The sequence below is a fragment of the Mesocricetus auratus genome, unplaced genomic scaffold (assembly GCF_017639785.1).
Source record: "Mesocricetus auratus isolate SY011 unplaced genomic scaffold, BCM_Maur_2.0 Super-Scaffold_100013, whole genome shotgun sequence".
Taxonomy (NCBI): domain Eukaryota; kingdom Metazoa; phylum Chordata; class Mammalia; order Rodentia; family Cricetidae; genus Mesocricetus; species Mesocricetus auratus.
In genome coordinates this window covers 16948955-16976476 of record NW_024429196.1, presented here as the reverse complement: position 1 = coordinate 16976476, position 27522 = coordinate 16948955, and the positions used below count along the sequence as shown (strand labels likewise).

The 27522-nt window shown below is 38.7% G+C and overlaps 1 long non-coding RNA gene across 1 annotated transcript; it reads left to right on the top strand.

The window, feature by feature from the left end:
• Positions 1-20269: 20269 nt before the first annotated feature.
• On the top strand, positions 20270-23544 carry LOC121143507. The gene is made up of 2 exons (XR_005880725.1): positions 20270-20473; positions 21751-23544. It is a non-coding gene; the product is annotated as an uncharacterized LOC121143507 (long non-coding RNA).
• Positions 23545-27522: the final 3978 nt, after the last annotated feature.

Here is a 27522-nt window from a genome sequence, read left to right as displayed (position 1 = left end):
TAAAGCAAAGAAATGCATTTTCTTGGGGTCACTGATGAATGTAGAACAGGACTGCATTATCAGTAACTGGACAGGTAAGGCTGTAATTAGGGGGTAGCATGAGGTGAACATGAAGGCCGGGACTGTTTATCTCACTTCTAAAAATGTGTTTGAAGCTATCAGCAATGCATACAATAAAAAACAAAAAAAATGTGGTGGAAATTTAGTGTGCAAGGAATAGAAAACCAAGGTGATCTGAGACATAATATTCTATATAGCAGGGAATCAAAAGAGAAAATTTTGATTTTTAATCACCCAAGAAATAAAAAATAAACTTGAAGGTGTAAACTTCTATAGAGGTTACAGAATTGTAGGAGAGGAAAATGAATCTAGCATGCTAAATTCCAACATTATTTTGAAATGAACTAAATAAATAATTGAAATATTAATTAGATAATTAAAAATACACATCAGGCAATGATTTTTTTAATTTGATAGAAAACATTTCATTAATGAGTATGTTGAGTCTATGCATTTGTGAATATATTTTGTTCAGAACAGCTTTATTTTTATAACATTTTGTCGTTTGATTCATTTATGGCTTGTACATATTTTTGGAGATGGTTCCTGGGTGTTACTTTCATGGATAGTATCATTCTGCTGTATTTCCTAATTGCTTGTGGATTGGTAAGCGTGGGAGTGATTCATATATGTTGTCGTGAATCTAATGCAAACCTAATCCAAGAACAATTTGGAAGAAATAAGTAAATTGTTTTTAAAATTCTTACTGCAGAATAAAGATCTAAAAATAATTATTACAAACAAAGCAATACGAAAATGATTGCACTACAGAACTATAATAATAAAAACACATGGTATTGGCATTAGAATAGACAAGATCAATAGAATTGAATTGAAGTCATAGGCAATAGTCCACACACCATGATTAACTGATTTTTGAAAAATAAGATATGGATGGGGAAAAAGGATAGCATTTTTGTAAAATATTAGTTGAAAATGTGTTACATTTGTTTATGCTGTGAAATATTGCTTGATGATGCAAAGATACATTGCATTATTTAACTCTTTGAAGCTGTGTTACTTTGTCCGTCTAAATCACCTGACTGGTTTAATAAATAGCTGAACAGCCAATAACTAGGCAGAAGAAAAAAGAGGTGGGGCTGGCAGGCAGAGAAAACAAATAGGAGGAGAGTTCCTGAGAAGAGAAGTTTAGTGAGCTAAAGGAAAAGGAGAGAAGGAAGGCAGGATTTTTCAGGGTAGAGAAAATGCTGAGAAAAAGGACAGAGAAGCCAGAAAGATCCTGAATGAGATGGACATAAAAAATGGGAGGTAAAATTCCTGTGGTAGGACGTAGATCAATAAAAATGTGAGTTGATTTAAATTAGAATTGCTGGTTAGAAACAAAGCCTAAGCCTGGTTGTGGCAGCAGTGCGTGCCTATAATCCCAGCACTTGTGAAGTAGAGGCAGGCAGATCTTTATGATTTCACTCACTACAGAGTGAGTTCCAGGACAGGCAGAGCTGTTAGACTGAGAAACCCTGTCTTCAAAAACAAAAGCAAAACAACAAAGCAAAAAATAAGGACGAAAGAGAGAAAGAAAGAAAAAGAGAAAGAAAGAAAGGAAGGAAGCTTAAGCTATTGGCTGAACTTTCATAATTAGTAATAGGTCATACCTCTCCATATTGTGATTTGGGAGCTATGAGGTGGGACAAAAAAATCTTCCTACAATCAAGTGAAAGAAATACCCAACTAAACGTCTCTTTCCATGAAGTGAAACCTCCATTGCCAGGAATAGTTTGTTTCATGTTGAGTCATTGGTCAAAGGGACCCCATGGAAAGCCTCAAGTAACTCAGATTATTACCAGGACTATTGGTTGCACTCCAGAAACTAATGGTAAGGTCCTATTGCTGAAGACATTATTTGCATATCTCCTTGAACTTGGAGATGTTGAGCTGGTGCCTAACTAGAGCCTTTGCGCATACTGACTAGCGTTCATGAAAATCAAATGTACTCTGCACACTACCAGAAGAGAAAAGTAAACACCAATCTTGCTATGACCCTTTGGTCTACTAAAATGACTTCCCTGCATGATACACTGTGTACAATAGTGACATAAGCATTGTGAGAGCCATGCATCAATACCTGATTGGATATAAGTATCACTTCATGAGATGGGACCCAAGCCTGACACTGCTCCCATAGCCAACTTGAGACTAGATAGACAACTGACCTAGAGGAAAAGAAAATACTTTATACACCTAAAGTAACATAGCAATAAAATGACTTCTAGTGACATTCTGCTATACCATAGATCAGTATGTCACTCAGCCATCTTCAGAGAAGTTTTTTTCCTGTAGTTTATTGAAATTAAGACCCACAACTAGACAACAATGTACAGAGGGTGAGAGACACTGGAAAATTCATCCTATTTGGATGTATCCATCAAATTCCTTTCCAAGAGCTCAGGGAACTCTTCAGAAGAGGAGTCAGAAGAATTGTAAAAGCCAGAGGGGATGGATTATACCAAAGAAATAGTGTCTACCGGACACATCATGACTGATACACATATGAACCCACAGAGCGTGTCCCGCATGCAAGGACCTACCCAGTTCCAAACCAGATGGAATTCCAGAACTGAGATAGGGAAATAGACACAAGTCCCAATCTCCAGCCATGAAGCTATCTCCAATTAACCAGTATTTGCAAAGGAAAAAATGATTTCTCCAAAGGAGTGCCACTGGGTATACAAACCACATTTAATGGCAGATCCCATACCAACCAGTTGATGCCCAACTCAACTGTATTTTTGAAACTGTTTTCTCCTATTGCTTTGTTTGGGCTTTTTTCTTCTTACTGGTCTTCTGACTGTATATTATGGTTTCCAATTTTGAGTTTGTATGTTTTTGGTTTGAGGGGTTATTTGTTTGTTTGTTTTTGTGTGTAGGTTTCTTATATTTTTTCTTTTAGTTTTTCTGCTGTTTGCTTGTTTGTCTGTTCACTTAGTTTTACACTTTTTTGTTCTCTTTATTTTCATGTCTGTTATTTCATGTCATGCTGAGTAGGAAGGGTGCTGAGATGGGTAGAATCTGGGAGGAGATGAGGGAAGGGAAACTGTGATCAGAATACACTGTATGAAAATAACTATTTTCATTAAAAATAAAACTAAATAAGGGAAGCAATTGTTCCTACCATATATTAAAACATGTGAAGTTGTGGTTACTTTTAAAATGTGGTTTAGGTAAAGGGATGCCTAGATGCAGAATCAACTGAACTATCTTAACTGGACCTTAGCTTGAGAAGAGTTATCATTGTGTGAGTCTTGATTTTCCTAGCCCACCTTTACTTGCTGTTGTTCTTTCTGACATTAGTGAGCTGTAAGCAGCCTCAGACTTCTACCACACACAGCCAAAAGCATCTGCCATACTTCTTCATCTTTCTGGGTCTCACCCTCAAGCTGTGAGTTATAATAAGCCTTCTTCCCTTAAGTTGCTTTTGTCAGGTCACAGTGATGGGGAACGTAACGTATATTGAAAACTGGTCCCAAGAATATGCATGATGCTGTAATAATTATGGTCATGAGTTTCCTAAGCTTTTGCAACTGGTTAACAGAAAGAAATCAGGAGGAGTTTGCAGCCCTAGATGACTGTAAGCAGAACATAATGGAGCTATTCTGGTTGAATCACCAGAGACCAGGATGCTGATAGGAAAGAATACAGAGAAGTTTGTGCTCATGAGATTTCAGCAGTGAACAGTGGCTTTACTGAGAATGGAGCTAGATGCCATTTATAAGATGTTCTGGTGAAGAATCTGTGTTTTGTATGTTTGAAGGAGTCTTGATTCAAACGTAGTCTAGACTGTTTGGTGGAGGAAATTTCAACTCTCCTTATGGAGATTTACAGTGAGAAGGACTGCAGAAAATGAAAAATGTACAGTTTAGCAAGGAATAGAGTCTCCATGAGTTTAGCATTGTGGACAAGCTGGATGCAAACAAAGCACCTGTAATAGTTAAAAAGATAAACACATCTAACAAGAAACCCTGGTTTTGCCCTGGGATAATAGCAAACCCACATAATAGAGTCGAATAAGCATAGGATATCTAGAGTGCTTCATTTGAAAAGAAAGCACACCCTACAAGAAGACAGCCATCTAAGGAAGTAGTTTCCCAGCTTCAGCCATGAATATGCAAAAGGACTTCTAGGGCTGTGGTCCAAGAGGGCCAGGGGACATTTCAAGTTGTTTGCATACCTTGTTGTCATACATCATATGGTGCTGGATTGGCAGACCTACAATTTTCAAGATTTGAGAATGCTGGCACTAAGGTTCTAGAAATCCCATGAAATTAGGCAGTGTCTAAAACAGTCATATGCCTTTCATGGAACTCCTGATACACTGTGAAGCAGTGAAGGTAAGATCAGAGTTGCGACGGAGACCCCAAGTTGTTAGGAATGTCACTAGTGAGAGCTATCCACTGAGGAAAGCTGCAGTACTCAATGGAGCCAGCCCAGAGGAGAGGTCACAATTATTGCAGAAAATATAACCAGGAAATGGGGTTGCCCTAGCCTGATGGTATTTAAGTGATGGCATCTTGAGTTCTAGATGGAGGACATGGAGCTTCTTATGCCAGCAGATGTGGCCACTATCTGGAATAAGGAAATTATGAGAACCATCCTGCAAGACTACTGGCTCTCTTCAGATGGGTTCTTAGTTACATCTTCTAAGCCATTTTCCCCTTAATTTTCTCAGTTTGTTTCATTTCCTGTGCATGTTTAGAGGATCCAAGCACCTCTTACTAGTCTCTCTCTCTCTCTCTCTCTCTCTCTCTCTCTCTCTCTCTCTCTATCTATCTATCTACTCTCTCTCTCCCTCTGCCTCTCCTTCTCTTCCCCTGTCACCTAGCAGATATATTTCATAAAGTAATTTGTCTTTTTCTCATTTATCAATATTTAGTTGATTCCCTTAAAAAGAAATAAGACTCACATTTCTTCCCAAGACAGACCCTTCTGTGTCTTCGGCATCTGGGAAGGCTGCTGAGAAACATTGCCCTTAATTCCTAAAATTCCTTTTACTTAAAGGATCTATGGTTCCTAAGCCTAGGCCTTTTGATTCTCAAGAGTCCTACACAGTCACACCTGGAAATCTCTCTGAAGTCTTAACAAAGAATCCAAAGCACTGCTGAGACCTGACGCCATGTCTTCCTAGTAGAGTCCCAGATTTGGTTTCTGCCCCAAAGCTATTTCTGAATAAACTTTTTCTGAGTGCAAAATAATTTATGTTTGAGGCTAGGAAGTTCTGTATTCCTTTATATGTTCTCTAAACTGTTTGATGCTGTTTGTATGTTAAGTTTTGCTTTTATTTTATTTTATCTTGCTCACCTAAAAAAGAGATTACTGTCTGTCAGCAACTTACCTGGAAGAATCCTTAGTCAGAGATTTATCAGAATCATTATATATTTTCTATATTCTGCAAGTAACAGTTTTGCTGTACTTTAAAAAAAAACTTTTATATAATACATGTGATCATGTTCTTAGCCTCTTCCTTGCCTGTCTGAAAAATTGTCTCCCTAGACCCTTCAGCTCACAGGTGTCACCAGTCCCAAAGTTGGTGCTATAGCTGATAATTTGGTTGTGACATCATTCCAGTTCCTTGGAAAACTCTACTCGGGACATATTGCAGATATTCAGGGGAAGAGAACATGGGAATCGCCAACCTTTTTTAAAGGCTAGAGCAAGAAACTAGACAGTACCACACTCATTAGACTTACTTAGACTCAAGGAGAAAGGTGGAGGCTGTGCCAAGTAATTTAATCTACTGTAGTGCAGAAGCATAAAGGAGGAGTGGGTTTGAAAGTCAGAGTTTCAGGGCGTACTGAATTGAGATCGAAAGCTTATTAATTCCAACCGCACCTAGAGTACGGCTCAGCATCTATGTGGCAAGGACTGTGTTCCACCCAAACCAGTCAAACGTTACAAATGCTCTTTAGATGTGATACTGAATCCAAGACAAAGATCTGATCTTGGAGATAAATCTGGGATCCATGAGAATGAATATTTTACACCATGGAAAACATGGAGGGAAGTGGGGTGAAGACAGTTCAGTCTGCAAAATGTTCACCTAGTGGCATGAGGATCTGAGTTGGATCCCAGAGTTTTATAAAAATGTTGGGTTTGGAACTCCCCACCTCCCTGTTATACATCTCTGGAGAGGGGGGTGACAAGAGGATCCCTGGAACTTACTAGTAGAAAGTTTGTACTAATTGTAGCCAGTTTGTATTAACTGGTGAATTCCAGGCCATTGAAGGGACCTTGTTTCAAAGGAAATGGACAACTTTCCTGAGGATGACACGAACACACACACACACACACACACACACACACACACTCCAACACATGGTGGTGTGAAAACAGGCAGGAGATGAATTAAGACTCAAAACCAGTGCCTAAAAATTTCCAACTCTGTTGAGTCCAAGAGTGCAGCAGCGGTACCCGAGAGCAGGGATGTAGGGAGCAAGCCAGGTCAGTGCAGAGTGTTGGAAATCAAAGAAGAGCCGACTAAGAAAGAAACACTGGTCAAACGGCATGTATACTCTCCCCAACTCAGGCCTCCTGCAAGCTCACCCACAAGAAGCCTGCAGCAGAACAATAAAAACAACATACTTTCCTACTCAATTAAGATTACTGTCAGGGTTTTTGGATGCCTGTGAAATTTGGTTTTGTAAAATAAGGAAATGTTTAGACACAGTGAATTTATACAGAGCTATGTAACCAAAAATGTCCAAGCCATGACAGCTATCAGCAGAGTCAAAACTGTTCCCATTAAATACAGAATACAGGATACAGGAAAGGAGCCCAACGCCACCCACCCCCACCAAATACACCTGACAAATCTCACTTGGTTGATGTTTTGTTATTGGTTCATTTTTGTTATTGGTTCATTCACTTTTTAAAATGGTGGTCCTCTGCAAAAGTTAACAATCAAACCATGCAATATCTTTTCACCACCTACAAATTTAACAGGAAAGCTGTTGAAAAATAGAGATTTCCTTTTCAAACTATGTTTTTTCACGAAGCTGGGTTTGGGAAATGATGGCCATCTGGGTGGTATTTCTGGGCAAATTCTATCTGGCTTGCACTGACTGAAAAGGAATGCTGCAGTCCCAGACTCTCCCATCCCAGACTCTCTTACTTCCCCTTGGTCCAGCTTCTGTTTCCTCTGGCTATCAGGGCTTCACCTAACCTCTTTCTTGGTCTCTTCTTTCTCCATGGACACAAAATGTTGAGCTTAAGTGAAAATACCTGAAGACTTTTTCTTATGGGGTCTGTGGAACTCTCTGTAGATGTGACAATCTTCCTAAGTTAGGAAATCTTCATATCATGACTCACAGTGCCACCAACAATGATGGGCGGATGACTGGTGGGCGGATAAATAAGGTGGTGATTTTTACCTCTTCTTGAGAGATAGCTCCAAAAACACTATTCTAGAGATAACCCCAAATGCCTAAAGCTCTGAAAGAAATGCAGTGAAAACCCTCATTGTTGAATGTAGAAAACCAGACCACGACTTTCCTAGCCTACTCATCAGGGCGCCAGGTCACCTCCTTCAAGTTGATTGTCTTTGAAATGTCTCTGAGAGGATCATAAAGAGCTGCCAGCAATTAAGTATAAAAATGCAGGGAAACCAACTAAAGGGAAAATTCTCTTAGAGATGTGAAATGTAAGGGATTCCAGGAAGAGTCTGGAAACTGCCAAGCACTTCCACAGGATTGATCTGAAGTTTGGAAAAGTCTGCTAACTGCCCAGGGTTTATGCAAATCCAAGTCCTGAGTGTTTTTCGGCTCTTCTCTATCAGTAGCAATACATAATGGAAAGAACTAATTACTTAGGACTCTGCAGCTGCATGCAACCTTCAGATTAATGTCAGGGTTCAAAGAGAGAAGCAGATGTGCAGAGCAGAAGGAAGCCTGGTCTGGACCTTGGAGCATTAGAAAATATTTGGGCTGATGAAAGAGTCTTATTCAATAATGATTTTCCATATCTGGATCACAGCGATGGGATTAATATATATGAGTGTATTATCAGCTAAGTCACTGCCTTTCTCCGTAGTGTTTTTTTCCATTTGGGGTGCCATAGGCAGGAATTTGCGGCAATTTTAGAGATCATGTGGACTTTGTAAATCCCAAATGGAAGACTCTCTGAAAAACAAACCCATATAAGGTGCTTTGGCTACTGTCATGAGCAGGGTATTATCTCCTTGGTGGCACTGAGAGTAACTGCAAATTCAATTTGTCCAGACTTGTCTCAAGCTTGAGCTAAATAGCTGAGGTTTGGATACTTGCTCTTAAGACAGCAAGTGTTTGTCAGTGTTGTACTGTAAGCATGCCTTCTCAATGCCTTACAAAGCCAGCCCAGTTACTGTGGGCTTGGAAAACAGCAATGCCAAAGGTTTAAGTGTTCTGTCAAATGACCTCTGAAAATGACCTCAATTTGTGATGCTTACATGTCTTTACTGAAAACCAGTCTTCTATCAGAAAAGCAGAAAAAATACTCACTTGGAAAATATACAATTATGATTGTCTACCAACCCAAACAATTATTGAAGAAAATACTATGAAGGTCCTTCAAAAAATCTGCTTTATGATCCAGAAGTCCCTATTTGGAGTATAAACCCTCATGTTTATTGCAGTACTAGTCACAATAGCCAAGGTATGGAATCAGATTAAGTGTCTATAAATGGATAAACAGATAATGAAAGTCTGGTGCATGTGTGCAATGGAATACTATCCCATCTTAAAGAAGAATAATCTTTATCATTTGCAGCAAAGTGGATAAACCAGAAACATTGTGTTATGTGAAGCAAACCAAAGACAAATGTTACATGACCAGCCTGACATTATTTGTGAAAATTTAAAAAGTTAAACTGAACAATACTGGTTACCAACGACTAGATAAAGTTGGGAGAACAATGAGCAAAGGATTCATTTAATTTGGACAAAGTTTAAGAGATTTATTTCATAGCATGGTGAAATACAAATAAATAACAACATTACATATTTTAAAATTACTTAGAGAGTATATTTTCAGTGTTCTCACAGTAGAGGAATCAAGGGAGAAGGGTGGCTAGTCAAAACTTTATTTCATAAGCCAGCATCTTTCATCAATAGCAAAAGAGAGAGGAATGAGGATAAGGAGTTTTCGATAACTATAAGCAAAGGCCAGGGAGATCAGTAGATTTATTTATGTGAGTCTTCCATGGAACAGTGGATACTATGATGAGAGTCCATGCCTATAACCACTTCCATTGCATCAACAAGTGCTAAACTAAAGCATGGCAATAAAACTATCTGCCATGCTTTTGAGCCCTTCTACTTTGTTATTCACTGCCCTAAATTAAACATTTATTTTTGTTTCTTTCATGCATGCCTGCGTGCGTGCTTTCGTGCGTGTGTGTGTGTGTGTGTATGTTTGTGTGTGTGTGCACATGTACCCTGGCATCCATATGGCAATCAGAAGACAAAATTAGATGTTGGTTCTCATTTTCTACCTCGTTTCCCACCCCTCGCACTGTATATACCAGGATAATTGGCTGCAAGGTTCTGGGTTTTCTTCATATCTATCTCCCACCTTTCTGCAAAGAGCACCTTAATTACAGAAACTACAGATCTATCTTATAGGTCTGGCTTTTACATGGGATTTGAACTCAGGTCTTCACTCTTTCACAAGACTTTTATCCTCCGAGCCGTGTCCCCGGTGCACTCACACCCCCCCCCACACACACACACATTATTTTTCTTTATCTCATTTAGTTCTCACAGCTCTAAGGTAGAAATTATTACCCAGTTTTTCCAGGAAAACTGAGTGGTAGTAAAATAACATAGTAAAGGTCATAGGTCTAGTCAATGGCAGAACAGGAATCAGACCCCAGGTCCACATCACTTCAAAGCTGACAACCCTTGATGGTATGATGCATTGCCTCTTAACATCTGCTCCACTGTCACATATGTAGAGCTCTCTGCAGCGTCATATCATTAGCTCACAGAATCCTCACGCCAGCGCTGCAATGCAGATGGAGCAGATGTCACCCTTGGGAGATCACAAGAACACGAACATGACTGAAGCCTAAATCCAAAGCTGCAGATATAGAAAAATGGTGGGGGCGTGGATTGCAATCCAAATATTCCTTTCTTCTTTTAATTCACACCTTATTGTCTGCATGTTTCATTTCAATAGTGTGATGTCTTTGTATGGCGGTGAAAGTTCTACATTGTCTCATACCTGACAGGGGAGAGCAATGATCTGAACAGATCATTGTCAGAATGTAATAATCCAGATGAAAAACCTGCCAGGACAATGGATCAACTTCTCCTTCTAATGGGGCAAGAATCTGACAATTCTGAACACAAGTTAGACTCCCATCTGATCCTCATCATGGTTATAGTTATGCCATCTAATAATTTCTTTGGAAAAATCTTGAGTCTATATTTTATGAAGAACAAAGCCCTTGGTGCCTGCAATGAATCTCTTTTTAAGCATTAAGTACAACTATCAGGATGATAGAAATGTTTCTTAATGATGTAACTACGTTGATATTTTTTAGCTTGTTTAAAGCAAAGTATTTGTTGATTGAACACTCTCTCTTCTGGCCTGCTTAGAAGGAGATGCAGAGCAAGATGTAGTAGCTTCAGTGTTGACTGGGAATTGCCTTAATAATGCTGAGTATCCTCCCCTCTGTTGCAATTTGAATCTGCAATGGACCCAGTGCATTTGTGTTAGTGATGTGAACCCAGCTCTGAATTGTTATGAGATAGTAGAAACTCTAAGGTGGGGCTAGTGAGAAGTCTTTTCATCATTGTGAGAGTGAAAACATGGAGTCACACCCTCAACAGAGATCATGGAAGCCCAGGGCCTGTCCACTCTCTCCTCTTTCCTTTTTTAAATTTATTTTCTTCATGTTTATGCAGTAAATGGAGGTCCCACAATACACCAGAAGGTATAAAACACTTTGCCTACATAAACTCTCTTTCTTTATAAGCTGGTCATTTCAAGTACTTGTTAGAGTGAAAGTAAAGTGACTAACACATGCTCAAAACAAAGTGATAGTATAGAACAGTTCACTCTTACTCCTGTGCGTGTAAGTCTACAGGACTACAGGGCACTGAGGTTCTATTCATTTAGAGTGGGCTCTGGCAGATAGCTTAGCTTTAGCCTCTGGCTTGACTGATCTTGGATCTTGATGGGTTAGACTCAAGTTTAGCTCATAAATATTTATTTTGGATCTGGGACTGAGGCAGCAGGTAATACTAAGATCAAAAGAGACACCAAGGGAAAAGCAAGCCGTGATTGGATGTCTCAAATGTCAGCAGGCTTTGCCAACACTGGAGGTAAATGTCCCCAAAGATTTACCAAAGGTTTTGAGGGTTCATGAAACAATTAAAATAAAGATACCTGTAATCCCATCTAAACCTGACCAGCCTTCTGTTGGAAAGAGATGAAAGAGGGACAGAGGAGAGGACAACTTCCTAAATACCCACCTCAGCATGAGCCCAGGCTTAACCAAAAGCCAAGACTGTAGGGCACAAATATATAGAAAAGATAACAAATAAAATATTGTCAGCTTGGGCCCCAGTTTGCAACTCATTAAAATGACAGACAAAAAATAATGCTAGTAGTTTTTTCATAAGAAAACTTTCTTCCATGATTATCACCTGTTTTGCATAATGAAAGGTAACACATACTCTAGGGGTCTGAGTTTACACTTTCATGATTCATATATTGACATTCATAACTGATGATCAACTGATTTACACTGGTTTATTTGAAAAGACAGAAAGTGCTTTTCATTAAAAATAAATTCCTAACACATGAAAGTTTTATCTCCTCTTTGTGTTAGATTCTTAATTGGTATTGATGAAATATTGTACGATGTTTAATGTTGAATTTTGCTACAGTTTTTATCCTTCTATTAAAATCTGAATACAATCCCTCTGTCTGGGAAAGTTATAACTGGTACATAAACTATGAAACAAAGCATTTTAAGATGTGCAAGAACAAACATGAAGACCTAATCACTATGGAAATTTTTCATTCAATTATAAGTTTCATTCTTTTTTTAAAAACTGCTTATTTTTCATAATGGCAGTCATATCAAGCCCCATTGTCCACTGTTCATGTTTAGCTGAACTCAGACCTATATATAGTTTGTCTGTTTGATTCTGATACCTTCAGTCTTTTTGTTTATCTACTGTGGACTCTTAATATAAATCTGCAAGCCTTGTCATAAAGGTTTCAATGGACTTAGCTATAGACTTCTGGAAACTTCCCTGATGGTTGTCAGAGTGCTCAAGGTGTACCAATACCATTACAGAAGTCAGCTGAGTCAGGGGATCTGTTTGTTCTGTTTCATATCCAGGACCCACATTGTGGAAGGAGAAAACTATCCCCACAGATTGTCCTCTGATCTCCACACATGTTTTCATACATCACACAGACACAGACACACAGACACGCACACACACACACACACACACACAAATATAAAAGTGAATCATTGAGTTTAATAGCCAGCATCAGCCACAGCCATTCTCTTTTTAAATCTGTTTCATGTATATCTCATTTAAAAATATGGATACACCTTTTTCAACTAGTTCTGAAAAGCATTGAACTGTAGTCATCTCAGAGAATTAGATACAATGGCAAACATACTTTTTAGAGCCTTAGCCACACTTACATTCAAACCTATGGTTACCTCTCATCTCAGGCATCCATGTGAGACATAGTGGTCTGTCTGAAGTCACTAAGTCCAATATATCATTTCAGAAAGTTCATAAGGGGAAAACTGGGTATTGGGGATGGTCCTATCACTCAGTTTCACATGAGTGGATATCAGCAGGTTCTTCTTCATCTCTCTGTGCGCTTTTGATAATTGCAATGAGTATCTTATTTCTGATGATCATGGAATTTTCACACTGTTACAGGAAAAGACCCTGTAAGTGTCTTTTCCCCATGTTTAAATCTTCATGAGTCTTCATATAATGTCCATAGCTATTTATGTATACACACTAATATTATTTGAGGTAATATATAATTAAATATATCATGTAAGGAAAGCCTTGAAAGCTATTGTAACACACAAAGAAGGTAACACTCAATCAAAAATAGATTTTGTTTTTGAAAACATTACGATCAGAAAGGGCTTACAAACTGATTAATTTTCATGATATTTATAAACTCTTTGGCATGAAAGCAAATCCTATAAAGGTAGCAAAAATGGTTGGCCTGCTATAAGACCAGGTTTGGAAAACAAAGGACTCCAGGAATTATGTGTTCTGTCTTTTAGCCATCAGTGGATCAGGTCTTGGCATCACAGACCACACTCACTCTTTGACCCCACTGTGAACTTAGCTGTGGATTCTGCAGTCCTCTGTCTACTGAGTCTGGTCTTGGTTGGGCTTGCTGGTTTAGGTTTCAGATCCCATTGCTTCTTTCTTCCTTTGTCTCCTTCACACAGGATTCCAATTCTGTTTCTAATTCTAGTCAGAATTGAGTATGTTCATTTCAATGTAGAGAATTTTTTTAAAATACTCTTCTAAACTGCTTTGGTTAGAATGCAAACTGTCCCCTCTGGGCTTGTGTGCTTCAACACACTTGGTCCCCAGCTGGTAGAACTGTTTCCAAAGATTCTGGAATATTTAGGAGGTGAAGCCTCATTTAAAGAAGTAGGTCACTGGGGATAAATTTTGTAACTCTGTTCCAGTGCCTGTCTACTCTCTGTTTTCTGACTGTGAACACCATCTGACCAGTCACCTTCTGCTTCTGTCACCACACCTTATAGTGGACTGTGCTTCTTCTTAACCCTTTCCTTAAGTTTCTTTGGTGGAATATTTTGTCACAGTGAAAAGAAAAGTAATTAATATATAACCTGAACGAGGTCAACATAGCACAACTCTTGAAGAAGATCTTAGAAAAGCTAGAAATGAAGCTAAAGTTTTTCTGTCTTCTTCTGTGTGGAAGAAACCATAACTAAAGTGGTTTTATCACTAAATCCTCCTATGACCTTTGTTGGCTTTTTTAGAGTAGTCAGTCTTGCAATTTACTTATTTGAGAAATAAAATCAGTGAATAACCTTTTAGTAATTACACATCATACTTCATCTCAAATATGATTTCCTCATAAACTTTTCTGGACTGCTGCAACCAGGCGTGGCCACTGCTGTGGTTTGGATATGTCCCCTTCAAAGTTCATGCTGAAACTTATCCTCTCTGTGGTATTAAGAGGTGGGGCTTGATGGGATAAAGATTTCATTTATGAATTAATGTAACTCCAACAGCTCATTCTTTTCTTTTACCACAAACTCTAATTTCAAGGTAAGTGACCGGATATCTTACAAAACACTCAGTATCCTGAAACTCATAATAATAAAGGATATAATTAAAATGTTGATCTATGGCCAGCACAATGACTCAGCAGGCAAAGATGCTTTCAATCAAGAAGTCATCTTCTGACCTCCACAAATTTACCATGGTAATATGCACCCAGCCCTTTACATATGTACACACACACACACACACACACACACACACACACACACATTATAAAAATCATGTATAGTGGGCATGAGATCCTCATTCTCACAGACAGCACTAGGGAAAGCAGGAACATTAAACTCATAGGCTTTCTCTTCAACTGAAGTGATTTACACCTGTTTTCTGCCCAGAAAGCTGGGATTAGATACAGTTAAGAACTTGGCTATCTTTTGTTATCATTAGAGCAGGCTTCACCCAAATTTCCCAGGCTATTATGCTTATCCCAGAGTCCTGGGCAATGTTTCTCTGCCAATAGTACCCATTCTTGTGAAAGAGGTCTAATGTACTTTGCAAGAGTCTACTATTATGTTTATTCCAAACACTTCCTGCCTAGACCCTATCCTGAGCATCATTTTTCTGTCAATAGTACCCATTCTTACAAAAGAGGCCACTTACGTTGCAAAAGACAGGTTCCAGGACAGTCTCCAAAGCCACAGAGAAACCCTGTCTGGAAAAACCAAAAAAAAATGGAAAAGAAAAGAAAGACAGGCACTCTGTACTTTGCAAGAGAGTGTCGATGTAGTAATGTCTTAAGATTTGTTGTGATAATGATAATTGTCACACAGAAACTTTTCTCTAACGTTGCGCTATGCTTAAATATGTCAAAAATAAACTCAGGGTCAGACACTAGAAGCTTGAACCAACACCAGTTATGAACCAACCATAACTTAATCATGTTGAATTGGATTTCTTTCTTCCCTCATTCAGATTGATTCTCTACTAGCTGGAGTTTTCCAGGGACCCCACAACAATGATTTATAATCAATATGAATGCCTATAGTGCAGTATACCATCATAATGAAGCCAAGATGTGGATACTGTCACAGGGGTTATTCTTAAACCAGGCTGTGCAGACATAAAAACTACAAAGAAAACAAAAATAAAAACTTAAGGATAACAGTCCAAAAGTCCATATTTTCAATTTTATGGGGACTTAGTAGTAGCTGAGGGTAGCAAGGTGATGCCTTGTCAAAAACAAACCACTGAACAAACAAAAATTAATACTAATAAGAGGAATAGGACAACTTAACTAAGTAGAAGGGATATCTTGAGAAGGGACAGATAATGAGTCTATGTAAATAACTTCATGCATGGTAGATTCTGTGGACACAGGTATATTTTCATTTAACTGTGTAGAATGAGAGGCTAATATAGATTCTTCTGTTTCATTATTTCATTCCCTTATTTTTGTTCAGAGGCATTAAAAACAACTTTTAGAGATATTTAACATAGCAGTATAGAGATAAAAAATGTGAAGAGGAGAAAAACTTTTGATTCATTTGTGTGATGGTCACAGATAGAGGCCGTAGTAACCATAAGTCAATGTGCCAGGCTAAATAGAGAGGCAGGAAGAGAGAGGCAAGTTTCTTAGTGGATGGGCAGTGTGTGAAAGAAGTTGAAAGAAGTAAAACACTGAAGAATAATGAGAGAGAGAGAGAGAGAGAGAGAGAGAGAGAGAGAGAGAGAGAGGGAGGGAGGGAGGGAGGGAGGGAGGGAGGGAGGGAGGGAGGGAGGGAGGGAGGGAGGGAGGGAGGGAGGGAGGATTGACTTGTTACCTTTGAAGGACTGTCAGCATGGCCTCACTATGGGAAGCATCTTACAAGCAACTGTCAACTTGAGGCTGATTTAGAGAATGTGATGTGGGTAAATTTTGTTTGAAGAAAAACTATATACAGATATTGTGCTGCCCCAAAGAACTTACAGAAGAGCCTTCGTTTGGAGGGTGATTTCTAATATTCACAAAATATCTGAACTACTAATATCATTGAATATTTTGACATTATTAATTACTTCAGATATTAAAAGCAAAATGTCAATGAATAGAGACTATGACTGTTTTTAGCCAAGTAGATCACAGGCCAGTCTAAGGGAACAATCAGCATACAAATTCTGTACTAGCATTTGCTCTGAACTTTTATAGCAAGAGAAACTCTGAAAGAAAAGAGAGATGGGGCTGGCTGTTAGAAATGAAGATCTGAGCAGTAAGCCAAAACAGCATCAGAGCTTTTACACTGAAAAAAAAGAGGTCTGTAGTTTCTTCCAGTGGTGTCAGCTTCCAGTCATCTAAGGTACTTAGTGGTGTTAGTGATGTTGCTATTGGATAGATTTTTAGCTCGATGCACTGTGGAATCTTCAGGAAGTTACTAAATAGTCCATAACAATAAGGCAAGCTATTAATTTTCTCCAATTTGCATTGTAGAAATGTTGACCCACCCTTGAGCCAGCCAATGGCTCTGGTGAGAGCGCAGGTTGAAGCTAGCCTGCAGATTCCCACCTCATTAACGTCTCTTCTGAGTTCAGCATTTGGCACCAAACACTGACTTCCAGCTTTTTCCAGCACAGGAAGCCCTTTTGACACTTGGCAATCTGGTTTGGAGGCGACATGCAGAAAGACAGGAGACCAACCAGATGGTAGCTCTCTCGCAGGCTTCTTCGGAGATTTATTCCGCCTGTGAAGCAGAAGGAATTGGCCAGGTCTGTCAAGCACATGGCCCTTTTTTGTACTTTCATCATATGAAGAACCCAGGCTAGTCTTTTGGCAGCTGAGGATTTGGCAGACTAGCAACCTTGGCAAAGCTATGCCATTCACAGACCCAAAGCCCTTCAGAGCACAAAGCAATTCTTGAAATTTGCAGAGTCCCTAGATGAAGGGGAAGGGGAGAAATGAGTGATTTGTCACTGACACCTAAATGTGTTCTGGAGATGCTATGAGCCCCGCCAAGGCAGAGAGTGAAGCAGCATGTATTGACCATGAGTTTCAATAGAAGTCTTAGTGTGAAAATTTATAGATCCTTGAACACTGGTCAGGCAGCCTAGAATTGTGAGTACATCTTGATGTACACATAGTCCTCAGAGTCCATCCAACATCCAGACCCCTAAGGTGTCTGTGATTATTATTATTATTTCCTATTTTATTTTAGTGAAGAGGTAGAGAGTTTATATACTTCCACTCTTCAAATGCCAACTGACTTATAAAAACAGTTGATTGAAATAAAGTTTATATGCTATAAAATTGAACTGTGTAAGTGTATAATCAGGCTGGGGAGGTAGTTTAGTGGGTAAAAGTGTTTGCCATGCAAGCCTGAGGACACAAGTTCAGATCCCTAGAGCACAAAAGGCTGAGCACAGTAATGCATGCCAGCAATCCTAATGCTCCAAGATGCTGTGGCCAAGGGACAGGAAAATGCCCTGAAGCACCAAAGGCCAGCCAGTCTGGCATGCACAATGACAAACATCTGTCTCGAACAAGGTAGAAGGCAAGGACTGACCCCTGTGATGATCCTCTGATTTCCACATGCATGCAATGGCATGAGTGTGTCCACACCCACACCTAAAATTACACACACACACACACACACACACACACCACCACCACATCATACACACAAACACCCAGATCACACAAACACATACACACACAGTCCTGCACACACACAAAGCTGGACATGAAGCACAATGGAAGAGCACTTGTTTAGCATGTTTGAACCATTGTCCTATATATAATACGGACAAAAACTGTTGAATGTACATGTCTGTAATCCCACAACTGGCAAGGTTAAGCTGGTGCTAGACTGGCAAATTCAAGAGCAGTTTGTGTTCCTGATTTTGTTGTCATGGTTTGGGGCATATTACATTATTGGGTTATTCAAACTATTATAAACTATATGCAACATAATATTCTACTTTTACCAAAAAGTATATAATCCTCTGGCACAAATCGTAGTGTTATGCAACCATCATCATAATCTACAGACAATATGTTCTTTTTATCATCTTAAACTCTGTAACCATTAACAAAACCTCCTCTTGGCTCCTTTGAACTAGCTGTAGGCATGGAATACTTGTAACATTTCCTTATCCTAGAAAATTTCTCATGGCAATATCTTTATGTAAAAGAAATTATTCAATTTTTGTCTTCTTTGTCTTCACCTAGCACAATGTTTTCCAGGCTCATTCATTGTAGAGAGTATATCAGGGTTCTAAGCCACCCCTGAAAAAAATACATTGTGTGCATGTAGATGAATTTGCATGTGCAGATGCCTGTCCACATGTAAAGGAATGCGTGTGGAGGCTGGAGGATCATTCTACTTACCATCCCCAACAATGCTGTCTCCTAGGGCTGGAGAGATGGCTCAGCCATTAAAGGCTAGGCTCACAACCAAAATCAATGCTGTCTCCTCCTTTGAGATGGATATCTCATGCCTAGGGCTTACCAATTGGGTAAGACTGGATAGCCAGTGAGCCCTGGGGAATTTTCCTGTCTCCTTCCTCAGTATGGGGATAACAGGCATGCACCATCACTCCAAGTGTATTTTCATGGGCTCATGGAGTCAAATTCATGCTTGTGCAGTAATCACTTTACCAATTGATCCATCTCCCAAACCCCTCTGTTTTTTCATAACTGAATAATATCCCATACTATGGACATTATACATTTTAAGAACTCATTTATCTGTTGACAAACACTTGCATTATTCCCACTTTGGGCTACTGTGCTCAAATATCTTTTGTATTACCTTTCAAAAGGAAAATGTGTGTTTAGATGCATGTTACCACCATTCATACATAGTTTCTCAACATCATAGCTGTAAATGCTCCAGGGTCATCATTAAAGATTGATTGCAATGGTTGCATTAGATAAAATAAATGACAAATTTTCTGAACATTTTCAGTGACAGAGTCTGTTTGTAAAGGGTGTTGATGTTTCCCCTAAGCAAAATCAGCTAGTTGTACTACTTTAAATTGATGAACATTTATGTGGGCAAACAGACACTGAGACTATAACCACTTTAAACTTTGGAAATGTGAATGAGAAAGTTTTATAGTAAAACTATTGGGTGTTAAGTAATTTACTATAGAATTGAAATATGAGCAAGTCATTGTGCTATATAGAAAACTTAAACATCATGAAGTGCTTCTTTATTATGTGTTAAGTGAGAACCTTGGAAAATAGAAAATAAAACCAAATCCCTGTTCCAGGCGTATTTTGGGATGGGAAGGAAGATCAGAGAACTGAGAAAAATGTGTCTGCCTTAAAAGACCACACCTGAGCAAGAAAAAAGATTCGAACAATGGTATTCTTTATAGTATCAGATCCAAGGCCAATCTTATTTAAGAATGTTTTACATAAACTACTGGAGAAAATCTATGGTGAACCCTCCAAGTTTACAACTGCCAATCATTTCTTCCAGGAGGGAATAAGCAATAAACAATTAGGAAAATCAGGGCATGGATTTGAGAGGTATCAAAGATATAGGAAGGCATAGAGTGTAAAAAAGTGTCTAATTATATTTTGAATTTTAAATGTTGTGAGAAAGGATACTTGGGAGAGACCTAGATAGTTCATTAGATCCTAGAATAACAGGATAAAGAAGAAATCTCTTAAACTAGTAAGTCACATATTTGGTGCCAGTACTTAGGAAGCAGAGGCAGGCAGCTTGTAGGTTTAAGGCCAACACAGACTTCTTAGTGAATTCAGGTCTAGCGTAAGCTAGTTAACAAAGCTATCTCAAAACAAATAAACATTGGTGATGGGGAAGTCCTCTTTATATGTCAATAAAGCACTGTTGGCCAATAGGGAAGCAAAATAGGTGGGACTAGTAGTCCAGAAGGACTCTGGGTAGGAGAAACACAGGGAGTCATCATGTAGCCGCCATGGGGTAAGAAGTCCGGACCTTTTCTCTGGTAAGATAAATACTTAGATGGGTTAAATACTTAAGTCAGAGCTAGCCAGCAAGAAACAAACAGCCAACAGCTTCATAATTAATACAGCGTCTTGTGTGTTATTTGGGGACTATAATGCGGCAGAGTCCAGGCGACTGATTGGGAAAAAACCAAAGCAGCTGGCAAGGAAATGACTTCACTCTACACATTGGAATATCTCTTCATAGTTCAAGGTACTGTGGTGTTATGCTGATTAAGCATAAAGCTATTTAGCTTTTAGTATTTCTGTTGCTGCTGGTTTTGGTAGGAGTGTGTGTGTGTGTGTGTGTGTGTGTGTGTGTGTGTGCAGATGCATGAGGGCTATGGTGTATGTTTGGCGATCAGATGACAACTTTGAGAAATAAATTTTCTGTGTCCCATGGGTTCTGAGGATGGAACTGAGGTCAAGTTTATAAGTGCTCCAAACCTCTGAGGAAACATTCCAATCCAAAATGAAGCTACTTAATTAACAGTTCATATGAGAAGATGCTTGGGTAGATTTCAAAGCTGCCTTAATTCACATAGGAGTTGACTACATAGTCAAGCATATCTCTCTGAAATACAACTCTTGTTACCTCTTTACCAAATAAGAAAAATAGGCTGGGTCTTCACTTGTAGTTCTCATACCTAATGGCTAAGGCAAGATTCAGGACTGAGATGTAACTGCAGTCCAAGGAGAGATGAATACTTCTACTAAAGACAGATGGGAGCTGCTTTCTCTCCCAGAGCAAACACCACCCTGCACTTGACTCTGAGCAACTATACAGAAAGTGACTGACATCCATTCCCCATAAGCCTTAGGAGGGAACTAGCAAGGAAATCTAGTTATTTGGAGAGAAGCTGGAGAAAGATTCTAAAATATGTAAGTGGTGTCACGGAGATGTTACATCTGTTCAGAAACAAAGGGGATTCCCACCCACACTGGAAGCTCCTGTCATCATCATGGTTACATACTGTTTCACAACTGAAACTGCGCTTGCCTGTAAAACGAGCAGTGCTCTAGATTCCCTATTTCCAATTTCTTATTTTTTTCCGAATTTATGTAAATCTGACTTGAAAAAACGATGTGGTCTTAATATAACAGGCTAATCAATGTCTTTTACCAGAGAGAAAATTGAGTAAAGAAAATACCCAATTATCAATTATACATAGTGTAGCTTAAGGATTGCTGGTGTTATGGAAGTTTCAGTCACTGTGACTAAAGCAAGGAAAATGTGCCAGGACTTTATCAGGAGAATAAAGAAATTATCAGGAACTCACTTTGAGCTAGGAAATGGTCCAGCTGGAACTGGAAGAATAAACAAAAGTTCCCAGAAAGCTAGTGATAAAACAGCAGTTGACTTTATTCAAGACTGGAGTGATTGTCCATTATCTGCTTTTAAACAGTCTGCAATTATGTAGCTAAAACCAGAAAGAAGTCTTCCCTATGGTAAGGAAATCTAAAATTAAAATCAATTTCTCTCTTCTGTAGATGCAACTGTCAAGCAATTCTTCTGGAAATAATGCATCAATGAAAACTGCTGAAGAAGGGCTCAGTGAAGGTTCCCTGGAAGTACTACATCAACAAGCCATCCAGGAACTGTTACTCAAGAATGTCCCCGTCACCAGGATGCTATGTCTGCTCATGGTTCAAGTTCCAAAGCAAACGAAAGCTACAATGACTGGGAAAACAATATCTTTCTATCCTCAGCCTGGCATTGATGATATTTAAATTCTAGGTCTTCTGGGGTGTTCCAAAGAACACTACAGAAATAGAAGAGGCTGGACTTTGATGACCCCCACTGGAGGCCTTACCCTCTCTGAGGAGTGGATGGGGGGTGGGATGGGGAGACAATGGGGAGAATGGGAGGACAGGATGAAGAGGAACTGGTGTGTAAAATAGGACTGTTTTAATTTAAATAAAAATTAATTTCAAAAAATTAAAAAATAATAAATAGAATAGGCTGTAGCAAAAGAAGGCCAAAGGTGTTTAGGAAAATTTATTTTTATCCAAATGATCAATATGTTCTTGAAATAGAACAAAATCTACCATTGGGTACTTCTGTCTAACATGCTAGCTGCTTCCCTTTTTATCTGGATGACCTAGCATTGAGAAGGCATCAGTTTCCCTGTTAGACCTCCTCACCTGCTCGTTCTTTGAACTGGGATATTAATTGGCTCCATGATTTTCAAAACTTAATATACTGAAAACTACCTCAAAGATCCTGGTAAGCTCTGATTTTTTAATTAAAGACAAAATTTTTCATACAATATATTATAATCTAGGCTTTCTCTCCATTATATCCTCTTAGATTCTTTCTACCTCCACAACCTTTAAATTCCACAACTCCATTCTCTCTCTTATGAAAACAAACACGAAAATAAAAGAGAAAAACAAGGATACAGCAAGACAAAGAGACAGAATAAAAAAGTAACTAAGAAATACTACAAGAAACACACACACACACACACACACACACACACACACACACACACACACACCAAAATCAAGAACCATAATATATAAGGAAAAGACCAATAAGGTGGACAATACCCACACAAAGCAATATGAAAAACTCCAAAAATATATTTCAGTTAAATATATTTCAGTTAGTTGTGCGCTGGCTATCTGCTTCTGGGTGTGGAGCCTATTTCTATGTGTGGGTTGTATAACCAGTGAGATTCCCTTCGAGAAACTAATTTTCCTTTATTAGCAGTTGTTAATTGGAGATAACCTCACAGCTGGGGATGGGAGCTCATGTCTACTTGCTCATCTCAGCTCTGGAACCTCTTCTGGCTTGGGTCTGTTCAGAACCTGCCTCTGTGAGTTGATATATGCATCAGCTCATATATGCATGTTTGTTTGGTATCATCCATCCCCTTTGGCTCTTACAATCTTTCTTCTCCTCTTCAGCACTTCCCTGAACTCTGAGGGGAGACAGTTGATAAAGATCTCCTATTTAGACTTAAGGATTCCAAGGTCTTACTTCCTTCACATTGTCTAGTTGTGGGTCTTTGTATTATTTCCCATGTATTGCAGAAGACATCTCTAAAGATTACTGGATCATATACTGATCTGTGGATACAGTGGAATGTCATGAGGAGTCATTTTATTGCTATAGTCCTTTAACAGAATAATAGTATTTTGTTTCACCTAGGTCCTTTGCCTATCTAGTCATATATTCTTGGTTACCTGAGCAGTATAAGGAGTGGCTTCCATATAATGCAGTGGCCTTAAATTCAACCAAAAAGTTGTATTCTCTACATTAAAATTCATTGAATCTGGTGTGGGGATTGTGATTCTGCATTTCATGCTGGTGTGTGTGTGTGTGTTGTTTGTGTGTGTGGTGTGTGTGTGTGTGTGTCTGTGTGTATGCTCATAAGTAAGCACAGCTCTCAAGCCCTTGGAAGACAGTGGACATTGGAGTGTCCTCCCCAGTTCTTTTTCCATATTATTCCATCAAGATATGGTCTCTCATTGGCCACTGGGACTAGGCTGCCAGCTAGAAAGCCCTGGGATTCCTTCTGCCTCTGTCCCATCTAGTTCTGGACTGACAGATACCTTCATGCAACCACTCTTGGATTTTTGAAATTTTAGTTTCATTTAATGTGTTTGAATGTTTTCTGTGCATACATATACATGCACTGTATGCATACCTAGTACCCACAGAAGTCAGAAGAGGGCATCAGATCCCCATAGGAATAGCGTTATAAATGGGTATAAGCTGCTATGTGTGCTGGAAATTGAAACCAGTTCCTCTAGAAGAGCAGCCAGTGCTCTTAACTACTGAGTCATTTCTCCAGGTCACACTCAGCAGTTTTTACATGGGTGTTGAAGATCAAACTCAGGTCCTCATTCTCATGCTGCAAACACTCTTCCTACTGAGCCACGTTCCAGTCCTGAGATTCTGTATTGCTAACAAGTTCTGTGATCTGCTGGTGGTGAGACCTGAGATCGGCTGTTTGCAAAGTAGAAACAGGCTGAATTAATGGACCCATCAGTCACAACACTTGAGTGTATTCTGAAGACATTGTGAAAATGCATTGAATTTTCACATTTTTATTTTATGAAAACTGCAGTATTTCTATTCAGGAACTGATTCCATCTCTGTTTGCATCATTTAGCATGCAGCCCTTACCTAGAAGGTAGAAAATCAAAGCCCAATAGGGAAGGCTGCACATCAGCTAGATAAAGTCACCTAAGTGATGAGCAAAGCCTTTCAACATAGAAAAATTACTTTTTGTTTCAGTAAACTTTATATATGAAGAGTGAAAGTTGTTTTCTAATTTCAAGAAATTCTTATCAAAACAACTGAAAGAGACTATACTTCTTACAGGTCAAAAGATATGCCTCAGGTTTCTATGGTTGAAGAGTTTCATCACTACTTCTGTGGACTGGTAAGCTGCTCGGACTTTGAAATGAAATATCGACTCTTGCTGAGACTTCTATTGTACATTACGGTTTTCCTAGGAGGTTTCTAGATGGAAACAGATATGAATCACTGGAGGGATACAGTCAAAAAATGTTTTAGGTGTGTCCATAAATAAGATGCAGATTAATCTATGGTGAAATAAAGCAAATTTCAAACAAAAGAATTAATAGATTTCTTTAGAAGACACACAGTAGTTGAAATTAAATACACAAGAGAAATTTCACATAGAAATACAGGAGGTAGGAAAAATAGGAAAACTTGAAGGAGAATTGAAGAAATATAGGTGTTCATGTAGAATAACATGAAGATTCAATGGGATTAGATGCTGAAACATAAGTTCAAATTCTTATATTCCAAGAGATCAATTCAACAGATGTTCTTTTCCTTGTAATTTAGTTCTAAAATTCAATGTTTAGTGTAAATTTAAAAATGATAGCTTGGCACTACTTGAGATGAGTGTGGGGCCTGCTCAGGTCCAGCTCCCCCCATCCTCTCCTTGGAACTTCCTGGGTCAGCTCTGCCTGTAGTGGACCCACCCAAGGTCACTGGACAATCCTGAGCCTGCCCTCATTGCAGTCTTTCCCCCTCCCCACTCTCTCTGCTTGAGTCTTGGCCCCCCATACCCTCTGCTTGAGAATTCCAAGAGAACTCGACAATCCAGAGTTGCTGATATAGAAGTCTTGACACCCTGGGAGATGAGCAGAGAGAGATAGACCCCCCACCTGCACTCACAGAAAGAAGGGATGGTGATACAACAGTACAAGAGCACATTCAACAACAGAAGAACCAATATGACACCCCCAGAGTCTAGGGACTCTACACCAGCAAGACCTGAACATCCCAACACAGATGAAGCAAAAGAGAAGGGCCTAAAAACAACTTTATGAAAATGATAGATCCCCTCAAAGAGGAAATGAGAAAATCCTTAAAGAAATGGAAGAAAAAAAACAAACAAAAGAATCAGGAAATGGAGGAAAAAGCAAACCAAAAAAATCAAGAAATAAACAAATCTCCTAAGGAAAGGAAAGCCATGAAAAAAAAAACAACCAAACAAGTGAAGGAAACAATTCAAATACTACAAACTTGAAAACTGAAACAGAAACAATAAACAAAACACAGAATCATGGAATGCTGGAAATAGAAAAGCTGGGTTAATGAGCAGGAACTTCAGATGTTAAGTATAACCAATAGAATGCAAAGGATGGGGGAAAGAGAGAGAGAGAGAGAGGTGTTGAAGTCTCACTAGAGGAAATAGAGAAATAGGCCAAAGGAAATCTTAAGTCCAACAAATCCCTAAAACAAAATGTCAAGGAAATATGGGACACTGTGAAAAAGCCACACCTAAGAATAATAGATATAGAAGAAGGCAAAGAAATACAACTCAAGGACACAGAAAATATATTCAACCAAATTATAGAAAATTTTCCCACCCTAAAGAAGGACAAGCTTATGAAAGTAAAAGAAGTTTGCAGAACACCAAATAGACTGGACCACACACACACACACACACACACACACACACACACACACACACACACACACACACACACAACTCCCCTCGCCACATAGTAATCAAAGCACATAACTTAAACAATAAGGAATAATATTAAGAGCAGCAAAAGAAAAAGGTGAAGTAACATATAAAGGCAGACCTATCAGAATTACATCCGACTTCTCAATGGAAACTCTGAAAACCAGAAAGTCCTGGATAGATGTTCTACAAACACTAAGAGAGTCTTGATGGCAATATAGACTACTGTACCCAGCAAAGCTTTCAATCACTATAGATGGAGAAAGCAAGATATTCCATGACAAAACCCAAACAATACATATTCACAAATCTAGTCCAACAGAAAGTTTGGAAGGAAAACTCCAACCCAAGGAAATTAAATATGCACACAAAAACCTAGGCAAAAGATAATCCCACTATATCAAAAGCCAAAACAAAAAAGCAAGTGGGAATCTACACATAATACCGCAACCAACAACAAACCCAAAACAAAGAAGAACTAACAATTAATAATGATTAATATTCCCCAATGTAAATGGTCTTAAGTTGCCTGTAAAAAGACACAGACTAACAGAATGGACACGAAGAATGACTCCATTCTTCTGCTGCATATAAGAAACACACCACAACTTTAAAGACAGATGTTTCCTCAGAGTTAAGTGTTGAAAAGATTTTCAGATCAAATGGACTGAAGAAACAAGCTGGTGTAGCAATCCTAATATCTAATAAATTAGACTTCAAACTAAAATCAGTCAAAAGAGATGAATAAGATCATTTCATATTCATCACAGGAAAAGTCCATCAAGATGAAGTATCAATTCTGAACATCTATGTCCCAAATACAAAGGCACCTATTTGTAAAAGAAACATTACTAAAACTCAAATCACACATAAAACCTCACACACCTATAAAGGGAGACTTCAACACTCCCACTCTCACCACTAGACAGGATCACCAGACAGAAACTTAACAAAGAAACAAAAGAACTAACAAGTTATGAACCAATTGGGTTTAACAGACATCTATAGAACATTCCATCCAAACACAAAAGAATATACCTTTTTCTTAACACCACATGGAACCTTCTCTAAAATCGACCACATACTTGGCAACATAGCAAATCTCAACAGATACAAAATACTTGGAATAACCCCTGTATCTTATCAGATCACCATAGTTGAAAGTTACAATTCAACAACAGCACAACTTGCAGAAACCATACAAACTCATGGAAATTGAACAATTCATAATTGTACCATTCCTGGGTCAAGGAAGTAATAAATAAAGAAATTGAAGTCTGCTTAGGATTCAATGAGAATG